General features: G+C 46.9%; 1 protein-coding gene across 1 annotated transcript in view; it reads left to right on the top strand.

Annotated features, from left to right (window-relative positions):
* The window catches only part of LOC141126572 (vomeronasal type-2 receptor 26-like), a 143414-nt gene that overhangs the window by 120839 nt on the left and 8347 nt on the right, over positions 1–14228 (top strand). The window lies entirely within an intron of this gene.

Consider the following 14228-nt stretch of genomic DNA (forward strand, 5'->3'; position numbering starts at 1 on the left):
TCTGCCATCAGGCCTTAATCATGATTAGGGTCTGATGGCTGAAATGCATTGATTTTTTAAACCTGCATGTTTTAGCCAACTTCCATGGCACCAGCCTTTCTCCCTTTTTATATACGATACTAGCCAATGTACCTGTTCATAAATGGGGTCATTTTGGGAGACAAATTCGTTTATGAACTTAGAAATAGTGGGGAACTGGCAAAGTATACTACCTTCTAAAATGGTAACCCCGGATATCATCCTATGTAAGAAAGCAGAAACTTTTTTTTTATATAAGCGACTCTATTGATAACTATCGGGAACCCATAAATACATCCAACTGAACAAAATCACTATTTGTATTGCAGTACACGGTATAGAAAAGTGTGACAAATGAATGAACACAATATACTGGATATCAAATAAAAGAATTGTATATTGTTGGACATTATACATAATATACACCCACCGTCCACTTTATTAAGTACACCTGTGCAATTGCTTGGTAACACAAACAGCCAATCACATGGCAGCAATTCAATGCATTTAGGTATCTAAACTTGGCGAAGACGACTTTCTGAAGTTCAAACCGAGCATCAGAATGGGGAATAAATAATAAAAAGTGTATGGATGTCCCTCGCGCTACTCTGAGTAATAGATGGATAAATGGAAGAAGAAAAATAAATAAATAAATTAAACAAGTCAAAAGAATCTGCAGCAAAACCTAATGGTGTTCACAGCACCTAACAATGAATGAGAGGAATAAAGTGATCTCACGCAGACTAGCAAATATTCAAAATACAAAAAGTGCAATGTGCAGCCAAGAAGGGGGAAGAACTTCATATATAGGTTGAAGAAACTGTGCAAAAATTGATTACAGCAAGAGACATAAAAATATTGACAAATGAAAACAAATATCCACTAAATGAGCAAAAAAGTGGAAGAAATCAATAATGTGCAAAAAAATTGCATGTGCAAAAAATCGCATGTGCAAAAATGCAAGAAAAATGCATATATGGGCACATAAAAATTAGTTCACTCTTAAGGGACAGAAAGATGATAATATATGATATAATGCCCTGTACACATGGTCGGACATTGATCGGACATTCTGACAACAAAATCCATGGATTTTTTCCGACGGATGTTGGCTCAAACCTGTCTTGCATACACACGGTCGCACAAAGTTGTCGGAAAATCCAATCGCTCTGAACACGGTGACGTAAAACACACACGTCGGGACTATAAATGGGGCAGTAGCCAATAGCTTTCGTCTCTTAATTTATTCTGAGCATGCGTGGCACTTTGTGCTTCGGATTTGTGTACACACGATCGGAATTTAACCGATCTGATTTTGTTGTCGGAAAATTTTATAGCCTGCTCTCAAACTTTGTGTGTCGGAAATTCCGACGGAAAAAGTCAGCCCACACACGATCGGAATTTCCGACAACACAATCCGATCGCACTTTTTCCGTCGGAAAATCTGACCGTGTGTACAGGGCATAAGGGTAATAAATGTTCATGAGGTAGTGCACAGAGATGGTGTGGTAATGAGAAAGCAAATCAGTGCTGCTCGGTATCCATGTAAAACTTCATAAATAAATTCATTCCCGAACAGTCAGTCTCCCAGAACTCTCACCTCATATACTGTAATAAAAAGCGTGGTAAAATGGACATCACTCTCCACCGCTCCCCTCTGGCTCCTTCTCCAGCTCACAAGGGTTAACAAGGGTTAGGGGCACCTTCTCCAGCTGTGAATGTGTTTACTCAGCCATCCCTATAAACTATATTAATAAGGTAGTGATGGGGAAGAGAAAGAATAAAAGTGCCTCCAATAGTGTAGTGGGGTTAAAAAGACCAAGGTACGTTTTATTAAAACAATTAAGTGGACTCTTACATGAAGAACAGAAATAACAGGCAAGAACAGTTTAAAACCGGCGTTTTCGGCGCCTCCTTACGTCACTTCTGGTGCGCGTCTGACTCCAGCCACTCCCTACGCGTTACGTGACTTAATCTGGGGATTACCCAGATGGCATAGAATATAATAAATTAAATCTGTCAAATCTGGGCCTTTGGTGGTGGTGTTGCCACAACACTGTAAGCACTCACAGTTTCTCCTGGTGGGCGCAGGAACTGGCCCTGCTGTGAAATATTAGATCAAAAATTGTAATTACACGCCCCTGCTAAACAGGGGCAGAAAAATTGGGCTTTAGGCACTGGTGGTGGTGCCCAGAACCAAAAATGTTCTTAGAAGCTATTAACATGAACATTGAGGAGGAATAGAATAGTCACTCAGCATAACAGTATAGTCACTCAGCATCAGCATAGGCAGTCTTTAAGGGATCTCACATTCATAAAAAAATTATCGGTTACATCAGCATCAGGTGCTTGGTAGCTGGTGATCCAAGACTGATTCATTTTTATGAAGGTGAGCCGATCAAGCGAGTCTGTGGACAGGCGCACTCTGTGATTTGTTACAAAGCCTTCAACAGCACTGAATGTGTATTCAGATAGAATGCTGGATGCAGGACAGGCCAGTAGCTCAATTGCATACTGTGCAATAGGGATGAGCTTCGAGTTCGAGTCAAACTCATGCTCGACTCGAACATCAGCTGTTCGTCAGTTTGCCGAACAGCGAACAATTTGTGGTGTTCGCGGCAAATTCGAAAGCCGCAGAACACACTTTAAAAGTATATGGGAGAATTCAAAAGTGCTAATTTTAAAGGCTTATATGCATGGTATTGTCATAAAAAGTGTTTGGGGACCTGGGTCCTGCCCCAGGGGACATGGATCAATGCAAAAAAAAGTTTTAAAAATGTCTGTTTTTTCGGGAGCAGTGATTTTAATAATGCTTAAAGTGAAAATAAAAGTGTAATATTCCTTTAAATTTCATAACTGGGGGGTGTCTATAGTATTCCTGTAAAGGGGCACATGTTTCCCATGTTTAGAACAGTCTGACAGCAAAATGACATTTCAAAGGACAAAAAGTCATTTAAAACTACTCGCAGCTATTGATGAATTGTCGGTCCGACAATACACATAAAAGTTAATTGATAAAAACGGCATGGGATTTCCCCACAGGGGAACCCAGAACCAAAATGTAAAAAAAAATGGCGTGGGGTCCCCCTAAATTCTATACCAGGCCCTTCAGGTCTGGTATGGATATTAAGGGGAACCCCGCGCCAAAATTTAAAAAAATGGCGTGGGGGTCCCCCTCAAAATCCATACCAGACACTTATCCGAGCACGCAACCCAGCAGGCCGCAGGAAAAGAGGGGGGGATGAGAGAGCCCCCCCTCCTGAACAATACCAGGCCACATGTCATCAATATTGGGAGGGTGCTTTGGGGTCCCCCCCAAAGCACCTTGTCCCCATGTTGATGGGGACAAGGGCCTCATCCTCACATCCCTTGCCCGGTGGTTGTGGGGGTGTGCGGGCGCGGGGCTTATCAGAATCTGGAAGCCCCCTTTAACAAGGGGACCCCCAGATCCTGGCCCCCCTGTGTGAAATGGTAAAGGGGTCCTACCATTTCACAAAAAAAGTGGCAAAAATGTTAAAAATGACAAGAGACAGTTGTTGACAATTCCTTTATTTAAAGTCTTCTTCTTTCCATCTTCTTTCTTCTATCTTCTCTCTTCTGTCTTCCTTCAGTTTCTTCCTCCATCTTCTTCTTCCTCTGGTTCTTCCTCTGATCCTCTGCTTCTTGCTCCAGTGTTCTCGTCTGGCATCTTCCTTCGTGGCGTCTTCTTCCCTTCTTCGTTCTTGGGCCGCTCCGCATCCATGATGGGAGGCTCCCACTGTGTGACGCTTCTCCTCTTCTGACACTTCCTAAATAACTTCCCTATGGGGTTCCCTGTGATGTCAGAGGGGGTGGGGTCACCCAGTTACGTAACAGGTGACCCCGCCCCCATCTGATGTCACAGGGAACCCCATAGGGGAAGTCCCCGTCAAGTCCAAATGCGTCAGATGTGGGGGGGGGTCACCGGGTGGCCCTGCCCTCCATTATTTAAGAAGTGTCAGAAGATGAGAAGCGTCACACAGCGGGAGCCTGCCATCATGGATGCGGAGCGGCCGAGAATAAAGAAGGGAAGAAGACGCCACGAAGGAAGATGCCGGACAAGAACACCGGAGCAAGAAGCAGAGGATCGGAGGAAGAACCAGAGAAAGAAGAAGATGGAGGAAGAAACTGAAGGAAGATAGAAGAAAGAAGATAGAATAAAGAAGATGGAAAGAAGACTTTAAATAAAGGAATTGTCAAGAACTGTCTCTTGTCATTTTTAACATTTTTGACACTTTTTTTGTACCCCATTACCATTTCACACAGGGGGGTGGGATCTGGGGGTCCCCTTGTTAAAGGGGGTTTCCAGATTCCGATAAGCTCCCCACCCGCAGACCCCCACAACCACCGAGCAAGGATTGTGGGGATGAGGTCCTTGTCCCCATCAACACGGGGACAAGGTGCTTTGGGGGGGACCCCAAAGCACCCTCCCAATATTGAGGGCATGTGGCCTGGTACGGTTCAGGAGGGGGGGTGCTCTCTTATCCCCCCTCTTTTCCTGTGGCCTGCCAGGTTGCGTGCTCGGATAAGGGTCTGGTATGTATTTTGGGGGGACCCCATGCCATTTTTTTTTTTTAAATTGGCGCGGGGTTCCCCTTAATATCCATACCAGACTTGAAGGGCCTGGTATGGAATTTAGGGGGACCCCCATGCCATTTAAAAAAAAAATTGATCCGGGTTTCCCCTGTGGGGAAATCCCATGCCATTTTTATCAATGAACTTTTATGTGTATTGTCGGACAGACAATTTATTATTAGCCGCAAGTAGTTTTAAATTACTTTTTTTCCTTTGAATTCTCATTTTGCTGTCAGACTGTTCTAAACACGGGAAACATGCGCCCCTTTACAGGCATACTATAGACACCCCCTAGGTACAAAATTTAAAGGAATATTACACTTTTATTGTTTCACTTTAAGCATTATTAAAATCACTGCTCCCGAAAAAAACGGTCGTTTTTAAAACATTTTTTTGCATTGATCCATGTCCCCTGGGGCAGGACCCAGGTCCCCAAACATATAAGCCTTTAAAATTAACACTTTTGATTATTCATGTTAGAGTCCCATAGACTTTAATGGTGTTCGCGTGTTCAAACTAATTTTTTGCCTGTTCGCATGTTCTGGTGCGAACCAAACAGAGGGGTGTTCGGCTCATCCCTACTGTGCAAGCTCTGGCCAGTGATCCATCCTCAAGACCTAGTAACCCAGTGGATTTTCAGTTGGAAAGGTCTCCAAGTCTGATTTTGCCCAAAGGTATTCCTGCACCATGTAAATCAGACGCTGGCGATGGTTGCTGGAACAGATCAGACCTTGGGGCTGTGGACTAAAAATTTGTCTGAACGCATGGGTCAGATGGCCACCTTCTCCATCGCTCCTTCTGTGACTGACCGAAGCATCAGCAACACGTTGTGCAGGAGGACCAGGAAATTGCAACCTCCCAGGCTCTGGGAACGCACTGCACAAATCTTTCTGCAAGGCCTCCCAAAGATGTTTCATCCTCTGCTCCCTCTGTAAAGGCTGGATAAGTTCCGCAACCTTACGTTGATCAAGAAGGGTTGCCAGCCACTATTAATCCCTCTCCTTGATACCAGGATCAGGGAGGCCATGCAACGTAGGTTTGCTGAGGCGTTCGGTCCGGAGTCCTCTGGGTCACTAAGGACAATATGATCTGCAGCCACCTCCTCCCAACCACATACAAGTCCATGGGTTTCTGGAGACTGAAAATGATCCCTTGAAGACTGCAGCTGATGCTTAGTGCCAGGTTCCACCTCCGTGCTGACACAATCCTTCACCTCCTCCTCTTCCTGTGTGATAGGCGGGCCTGTAGGAATACTGTCTGGATAAAGGGGGCTTTGAGAGGTAAAGGAAGTCCTCCACTTCCTCCCTCTGTTCTGCCTCAAGTGCCCTGTCCATTATTCCACACAGCATGTGCTCCAACAGGAAGACAAGAGGGACAGTATCACTGATGCATGCACTGTCACTGCTCACCATCCTCATGGCCTCCTCAAACGATGACAGGACAGTAAATGCATTCTTGATCATTAGCCACTGGCGTGGCGAAAAAAAGCCAAGCTCCCCTGACCCTGTCCTGGTGCCATACTTGCACAGGTAGTCATTGATGGCCCTCTGCTGCATGTGCAGCCACTGCAGCATTGCCAACGTTGAGTTCCACCTGGTGGGCATGTCACAGATGAGGCTGTTCTTGGGCAGGTTGCATTCCTTTAGAAGGTCAGCCAGCCAAGCACTGGCATTATATGACCGGTGGGAATGCCCACAGACTTTCCTGGCCTGCCTCAGGAGATCCTGTAAGCCCAGCTACCTGCACAAGAACCGCTGCACCACCAAATTAGGTATGCAAGCCAAACAGGGAATATGGGTCACGTGTCCCTGTCAGAGGGCAGAGAGGAGGTTGGTGCCATTGTCGCAAACCACCATTCCTGCCTGAAGCTGGCGTGGCATCAACCACCTTTGAACCTGTCCCTGCAGAGCTGCCATAATCTTTGCCCCAGTGTGGCTCCTGTCCCCTAAGCAGACCAACTCAAGCACCGCGTGGCATCTTTATGCCTGAGTGCTTGCATAGCCCCTAGAACGCCTACTGAGCACCGCTGGTTGTGAGGTCAAATCTGCACAGGAGGAGACCATAGATGAAGAAGAAGAGGAGGGAGTAGAGTAGAGAGGTGTGGCAGAGTCACCACTACCAGCATTTTGGAGGCGTGGTGGTGGAACAAGCTCCAACATTACTGCACTCTGTCCTGCATCCTTCCCAGCTGCCAGCAGGGTTACCCAGTGCGCCATGAAAGAAAGGTAACGTCCCTGTCCATGCCTGCTGGACCACAAGTCAGCGGTAATATGCACCTTACCACTGACCGCCCTGTCCAACGAGGCCAAGACATTGCCTTCCACGTGGCGGTAGAGAGCTGGAATGGCCTTCCGAGAAAAAAAAATGGTGTTTGGGGACCAGCCACTGAGGTACCGCACATTCCACAAATTCTCGAATGGGGGCAGAGTCTACCAGCTGAAAAGGCAAAAGTTGGAGTGCTAGCAATTTAGCCAAACTAGCATTCAGCCGCTGAGCATGTGGATGGCTGGGACCAAATTTCTTTTGACGGTTGAGCAACTGGGGTAGGGAAATTTGCCTGCTACAATTGGATTTAGGTGTACCGCTAGCAGATTGTCCGCAAGTGCTTGGGACAACTAATTCTACACTTTCATTCCTCTCAGTGCAGGTCTCTGAGAGGACTGAAGGTGTAGTGGGGTTGGAGATCCCAGCTGAAGAGGAGCAAGGAGAGGTCCACCTTGTTCTTTGGTGTGGGTCTTTTAAGTACTGTTGCCAACGGACTGCATGGGAGCTCGACATATGTCTGGTCAAGCATGTGGTGCCCAAGCGGATGCTATTGTGGCCACGCTTGATACGCTTCAGACATATGTTACAAACAGCAACTGTGTGATCTGCTGCACACATCTCAAAAAAGGCCCACACCAAAGAGCTTTTGAAAAAACGTGTGGAGTCAGCAGCGCCCTGCACATGCGGAGCTCTGCGGTGTGATGCAGTCAGTTGGCTGTCCTTAAGCTGGCCCCTGGAGGGCATCCTGCCTCATTCGAGATGTGCCTCTTCCTCCTCCTCTCTTCTATCAGGCACCGAATTAGAGTCAGTGACCTCATCATCCCCTCCCTCCTCTCCAACGGGAGAAAACCTGGCAGTATGCTGCAGCTGGGAGAACATGACTGAAATTTTCTTGTCCTTCTTGAGCACCCCCTCTTTCTGGGCTCACGTTACTGCCTTCATCATCAACCTGGGCACCATCATCGGAGCCTTCAAAATGCTGCGCATCCTCCTGCAGCATGTTCCCGACACTGTGGTCGAACAGTTTGGGGGACTCCTCAGGACATGATGGTGGGGCTAGGGAAGGAGTGACTGATGAAATTGAGCCGATGGAATAGGCCACTTTGGCAGCTGCATTGGCAGCCAAACTTGTCTTAGCCTAGGTGACAGAGGATGAGGATGGCTTTGTGATCCACTTTACCAACTCTTCTGCATGTTGTGGCTCAACATGGCCAGCTGTCGAAAAAAAGGACAAGCATGCCCCACGGCCACGTGCTGAGGATGCACCGTGTCCACGTCCAGCACTGTTGGCTGTAGACACAGAGCCTGCTTGCCCTCTTTTAGTGGCCTGTAAGCATCTGTATTTCCTTGGTGGCCTTCCAGACATGCTGTAAAATTGGATTAGTAAAACACCACCTGAAGTTTACTAGAAAAATTTCACCAGGAATGGCCTGCAGTCAGGTATAGGCTTGGCTAGACAAGAATGCAGTGGATATATATGTAGGAGACTGTATATATATTTTTATGCACTGCAGATCACTGAATCACCTGCCTGCCTGCCTGCCTGAAAGTGTCATTGAAAATGTACACCAGAAATGGCTTGTAGTCAGGTATAGGCTTGGCTAGACTAGAATGCATTGGATATATATCTAGGAGACTGTATATATATTTAATGCACTGCGGATCACTGAATAACTTGCCTGCCTGCCAGCCTGAAAGTGTATTTGAAAATGTACACCAGTAATGGCCTGCAGTCAGATATAGGCTTGGCTAGACTAGAATGCAGTGTATATATATATGTTGGAGACTGTATATATATTTAATGCACTGCAGATCACTGAATCACTTGCCTGCCTGCCTGAAAGTGTATTTGGGAATGTGCACCAGCAATGGCCTGCAGTCAGATATAGGCTTGGCTAGACTGGAATGCAGTGGATATATATAGATGTAGGAGACAATATATATATTTTATGCACTGAGGATCACTGCCTGCCTGAAAATGTATTTGAAAACGTACACCAGCAAGTAGTTAATGGTCTCTGGCACACCCCGAAACGTAATGTTATTCCTCCTCAATCCATCCTCCAAGTCTGCGACTTGCAGGAGGTGTATTTCCTCAGTGTTTTGATCATAGGCATCTGCCATTTCATTGTAGGCCGCAGTGTATTCAGCCATTAGCTTTTCTAAGTCATCAGTGCGGTCTTCTACATGATCAATTCTAGAGTGCAGCATGGGAATAGAAGACCGGAGCTTGTTGATAATATCTTTTGGTAGGGAGAGCAGCATGCGCTTGAGAGTATGATCAGACGCAGGTTGGTCAGAGGCAGGTAGAGAAGCTAGGGAGTCAGAGTGAGTCACTTGAGGGTTTTTTCTGCTGGGGAATCCCAGTGTTGTTTTTTTTAGCAGAGGAGAGGGGAAAAGGCTGGAGATTGAGCTGCTCTCTTACCTCAGCGGGGGAAGTCTGAGAGCAGTCAGTGTCAGGAGTTGAGCTGTCCATCTCTTCTGGCATGGCAGGTTGTTCTTGTATCCCTCTGGTGTCTGGAGAGGAGGCACAGGGCGCTGCTCCGGTACCATCTTTACTGTGCTGCATGGCCGGCTTGGGGAAAAAATCCATGAGGCGGCGCGGCTTGTGCAGTGTATTGTGTCTCCTAATAGACATATCACCAGGTGCCACTCAAGTCTTCTCCCCTCTGGTGTGACACAGAGGGTAGAAACGCTGTCAGGAAGTGCTGTGGGTTGCGATCTGTCCCACGGCTAAGCAGAGCTGAGGTATCAAGCAGCCATTTCACTCCGTGACCAGCCACGCCCCCAGCCTAACTTTTATTTTATCTATGGGATAGGGGTGTGGAGAATGTAAGCAGTATAATGTGAGGTGCTTTATGTGCACAGTATTCTTGCATTTAGTTTTCTTTTGGTCATGGTCAGGGGCGATATATTTCGTTCACAGCACACTGGGTAACTCTGCTTGCAACTCAAAAGATGCAAGGCAGGGCTCAGTTCTGCAGCTTGTTGTGCCACCATGTCTCCATACAGCTAGAGGTGATGATGCAAGATTTGTCCGCTCTACCCCCTCCTCCTTCTCCTCCATGCCCTCCTCTGCTGAATTGTCCTATGAAACACCAGTACCCCCTAAGCGTTCAAGGGGCTATTCAATGAGTCAGGCTAAAAAGTGCCATGCAGTGCTTCAGCTAGTGTGTCTAGGGCAGTGTTTCTCAACTCCAGTCCTCAAGGTGCCCCAACAGGTCATGTTTTCAGGATTTCCCTCAGATGAAACGGCTGTGGTAATTACTAAGGCAGTGAAACTGATCAAATCACCTGTGCAAAATACTGGGGAGCCTGAAACCATGGGCATATGGAAAAATGCAGTGCATGTACAAATGAATATAGGTCTTTAAAATGGTGAAACAGTGCGGTTGGACATTTACATCCATCTATGGACGTTTGTGTTTCAAGGCACCTGTGGTCAATTAGTTATTTCTTGACATTTTAAAGACCTATATTCATTTGTACATGCGCTGCATTTTTCCATATGCCTATTTTGTTGTTTTTGTCAAACTGTATGCAGCAGCTTTCATTCATTTTACTGGTTAGCGCGGTGTTTTCTATTTACCTCTGAGCCTGAAACCATGACCTGTTGGGGCACCTTGAGGACATGCTGAGAAACACTGGTCTAGGGGACAGGAATCACACTGGAGCAGAGATTCTTGCAGCCCTGCAGGAGCAGGCAGGCCCAGAAGTGGTTCATGCCATGTCAGCTGGAACCAGGAATGGTGGTGTGCGATAATGGCACAAACCTCCTGTCCGCCCTTAGAAAGGGAAAGTTGACACATGTGCCATGCCCGGCACATGTCCTCAATTTGGTGGTTTCCTAAATAGGTCCCCAGGGTTGGAAGATCTGCTAAAGCAGGCCAGAAGAGTCTGTAGCCATTTCAGGTGATCATACACAGCCAGTGCTCGGTTGGCTGAAATTCAGCAGGAAATTCAGCAGGAATTCCACCTGCCCGTAATGCGCCTGGTTTTTGACATGCCCACCAGATGGAACTTAACTTTGGCAATGCATCAGTGGCTGCACATGCAGCAGAGGGCCGTCAACGAGTACTTGTGTGAGTATAGCACAATGACAGGCTCAAGCCGACTCTGCTTTTTTTTCCCCCTGAAAATCAGTAACATAAAGGATGCATGCATGGTACTGTCACCATTTGAAGAGGCCACAAGGATGGTGAGCTGTGACAATGCATGCATCAGTGACACAATCCCTGTTGTGACTCTGACTCTGTGACACATAATCCCTGTGTGTGGCATTATGGACAGGGCATGCGATGCAGAGCAGTAGGAGGAAAAGGTGGACTTCCTTTGCTCTCAAGGCCCACTTTATGCAGACACCATTGTTCCTACGCCACAGAACACACAAGAGGAGAGGGAGGATGTTTCTGGCAGTTCTGGAGGCATTGAAGCAGAGGAAGACCTATGTCAAACAGTAAGAGATGGTTTTCCATCCCCAGGACCCTTGGGAGTAGTACGTGGCTGGGAGGAGGCAGGTCCAGATACTGTAATCCTCAGTGACCCCGAGAAGTCTACTTCTCATGCCATCTCAATTTTGCGGTGCATGGGCTCCCTCATGCTTCAAAGCCTGCGAAAGGACCCAAGAATACTTGGCATATAGGCGTGGTTGGCAACCGTCCTTGACCACCATTACAAGGGGAAAGTCTCAGTACTCATCCCATCCCCACAAAGAATACAGAAGATGAAACCTCTTGAGGAAATCTTAAAAATTATTTTATCTAATGCTTTTCGCGACTCTGATAGGTTACAGTGTGATGGAAAACATATTTTTGAGGTTTCTTTTGGTCAAGAGAGGAGCTTTGGAGAGGGCGGCCACCTAAGGGATGCATTTCACAATATTTTTAGTACCCACCGCCCAGAGCTGTCAGCTTCCACATCCCATCGGCAGCATCTTAATCACATGGTGGACGATTATCTAGAGGCGAAAACAGAGATGGAGAGCTTTCCAGTGTAAGATCCACTGGTTTATTGGGTCATGAGAATAGACCACTGTCCAGAACTTGACCAGTATGCAATTGGGCTGTTGGGCAGCCCTGCATCCAGCGTGCTTTTTGAATGGGCATTCAGTGCTGCTGGAGGTTTTGTTACTGATAATAGAACGCATCTATCCACAGATTCCGTGAACTGTCTGACATTTATCAAAATGAATCAGTCCTGGATTACCAGCAGCTATCAAGCCCCTGATGCCGATATGGCTGATTAAGTGTTTTTGGGATGTAGAATCTCTGCAGATCCCTGACATCTCCCCCTTGAGACAGAGAAAGAGGCTGAGGACACAGATTCTCCAGTCCCTTTCTCGGCATTGAAGATAAATGGAAAGAAGATTACTCTGCTCAGTTATTACAGGACGTAGAGAGCGTTCACTATCAATTGCTCTCTATGTCCAATTCAGAATAGGAAGGAGCCGGTAAATTATATATTTACTGGCTCCTTCCTCTGCTCTCCATCCTGACACATCTCCTGCAGCTGCTGAGAGAGGAGGGAGCTGGTTGTGGTGGAACGAGGTGGGTGGAGGAGGAGGACAGGGGGCCAGAGAACACGGGGCTCGAGGAGGAGGACACAGCAGTTGGAGGAGGAGGACGGGGGTCTGGAGAACACGGGGCTGGAGGAGAAGGACACGGCTGACATTGGGGGGATGATCGGTGTGGCAGAGGGACAGTTGCGAGCACCAATCTACCTGGCATTTCAGCTGACAGCTGCAGGAAGGAGAGGAGGAGAAGCAGCTGTCTGAAAAGCCATGCAGGGAGATTGTGGCTTGCAACTGTCCCCCCGCTGCACTGATCATGTTTAATGATATTCTAGATGATGGGGAGGAGGGTGTTGTAGGTAACTGGGAACCCGCAGTGGTGAGGAGAAGGATGTCTAGCAGATTGTAAGTTGTGGGATGTGGGGATTCCATAGTTGACAAAGTTTTGTTGGAGGATGGGTGCCACAAGTAGTATAATTGGTCCAAGATAGAGGCATAGTAGTAGCATAGTAGTAGCAGTGAAGCCCTACCCTGCCCTGGTTATGGTGTCTTACTAATATGTGGTGAGCGCATCTAGGTGGCTTTTTATCCCTTATGATTTTAGTGATCTGTCCTTGTATGGAGTAAAAAAAAGCTTGAAGAACTGGCAATACTACTGTGCTAAATAGGTATATGAGTTTGGGCAAAATGATCACCTTGAAGGAGGCCATTCTCCCCAGTCTGGATAGTCAAGAAACTCACAGTTGGTGGAGTATTTGGAGAAGTTGTTTTTTGAAGGCTCTATAGTTTAAGTCATATAGCTGGTTTGGGAGTGGAGAAAGTTTAATTCTCAGGTATAGGACAGCTTGGTCAGTCCAGGTAAAGGGGAGACTCTTTTTAGTAGAGATTCATGTTTGTTGGAGAGATTCAATGGGAGGATTAGGAGACCCCACTATATTAATTAACTACATTCTAGCACCTATCTAGGAGGGTGCTACATATAATAAACACCCCAAATAAATGAATACCCCAAAATACTGACCCCTGATTGCAGAGGAAGGAGGTGGAGATCTACCTGAACAACATGGGAGAAGTCAAAGATCACCGGGCACAGTGTCATCCAGTGTCTCCTCCTCACACCTGATTCAAACCTCTAATTGCCGTACTACTGTGTTGCAACTGTGTGCATATCACCTTCTCACCACCTGTCAAACACACTCAAATCGCTTTTCAGAGGAGCAGTCGTGCCTGCTGCATTTCTGAATGAGCCCTTAGTTGCATTTGTCAGCAGCAACAGCTAAATCCCTAACCACTTTAGCTGCTGAGGCAACAGCCATAGGTGTACACATGCTGCAGCAGGAATTGAGTCCCCGGTTGCTTTCGGTGGGTGCTACCTTCTGCCAACCGCAACCTAATTAAGTAAACAGGGACACTCTGCAAGCACCTTGCAACTGCATGCTTCTGTGGGTTCCAAGGGGTTAAAGCAGGTGGTGAGAAAGCAACACAACGCTGCCTGCTTTAACCCTTTGTTTGCTGTTTTGCACAAGGTTGTAACACACTTACAGAGTGGACTCATTCACTTAAATGGGTCATGCTTGGCAGGTGCTACACCCATCAACCATGGCAGGACCTATAACGCTTGCTACAGCTGCGATATGTGTACACTCCTGTCAACTGCAGCTAAAGGGGGTGTGGTTAGGGCAGTAAAAACAGATCTTAGCTTTAAGGTTTTACCACCCCCCAAACTACAAATGTAAATGAACCCTTACTGTTCTGCGCCCCCTATAAGGCTGCTTTTACACTGATGTGCTGCAGTTTACCTGAACCACAGGTGCAGCGCAGTGCATCTGCAACTTTCCTGGGT

The sequence above is a fragment of the Aquarana catesbeiana genome, linkage group LG02 (genome assembly GCF_042186555.1).
Source record: "Aquarana catesbeiana isolate 2022-GZ linkage group LG02, ASM4218655v1, whole genome shotgun sequence".
Taxonomy (NCBI): Eukaryota; Metazoa; Chordata; class Amphibia; order Anura; family Ranidae; genus Aquarana; species Aquarana catesbeiana.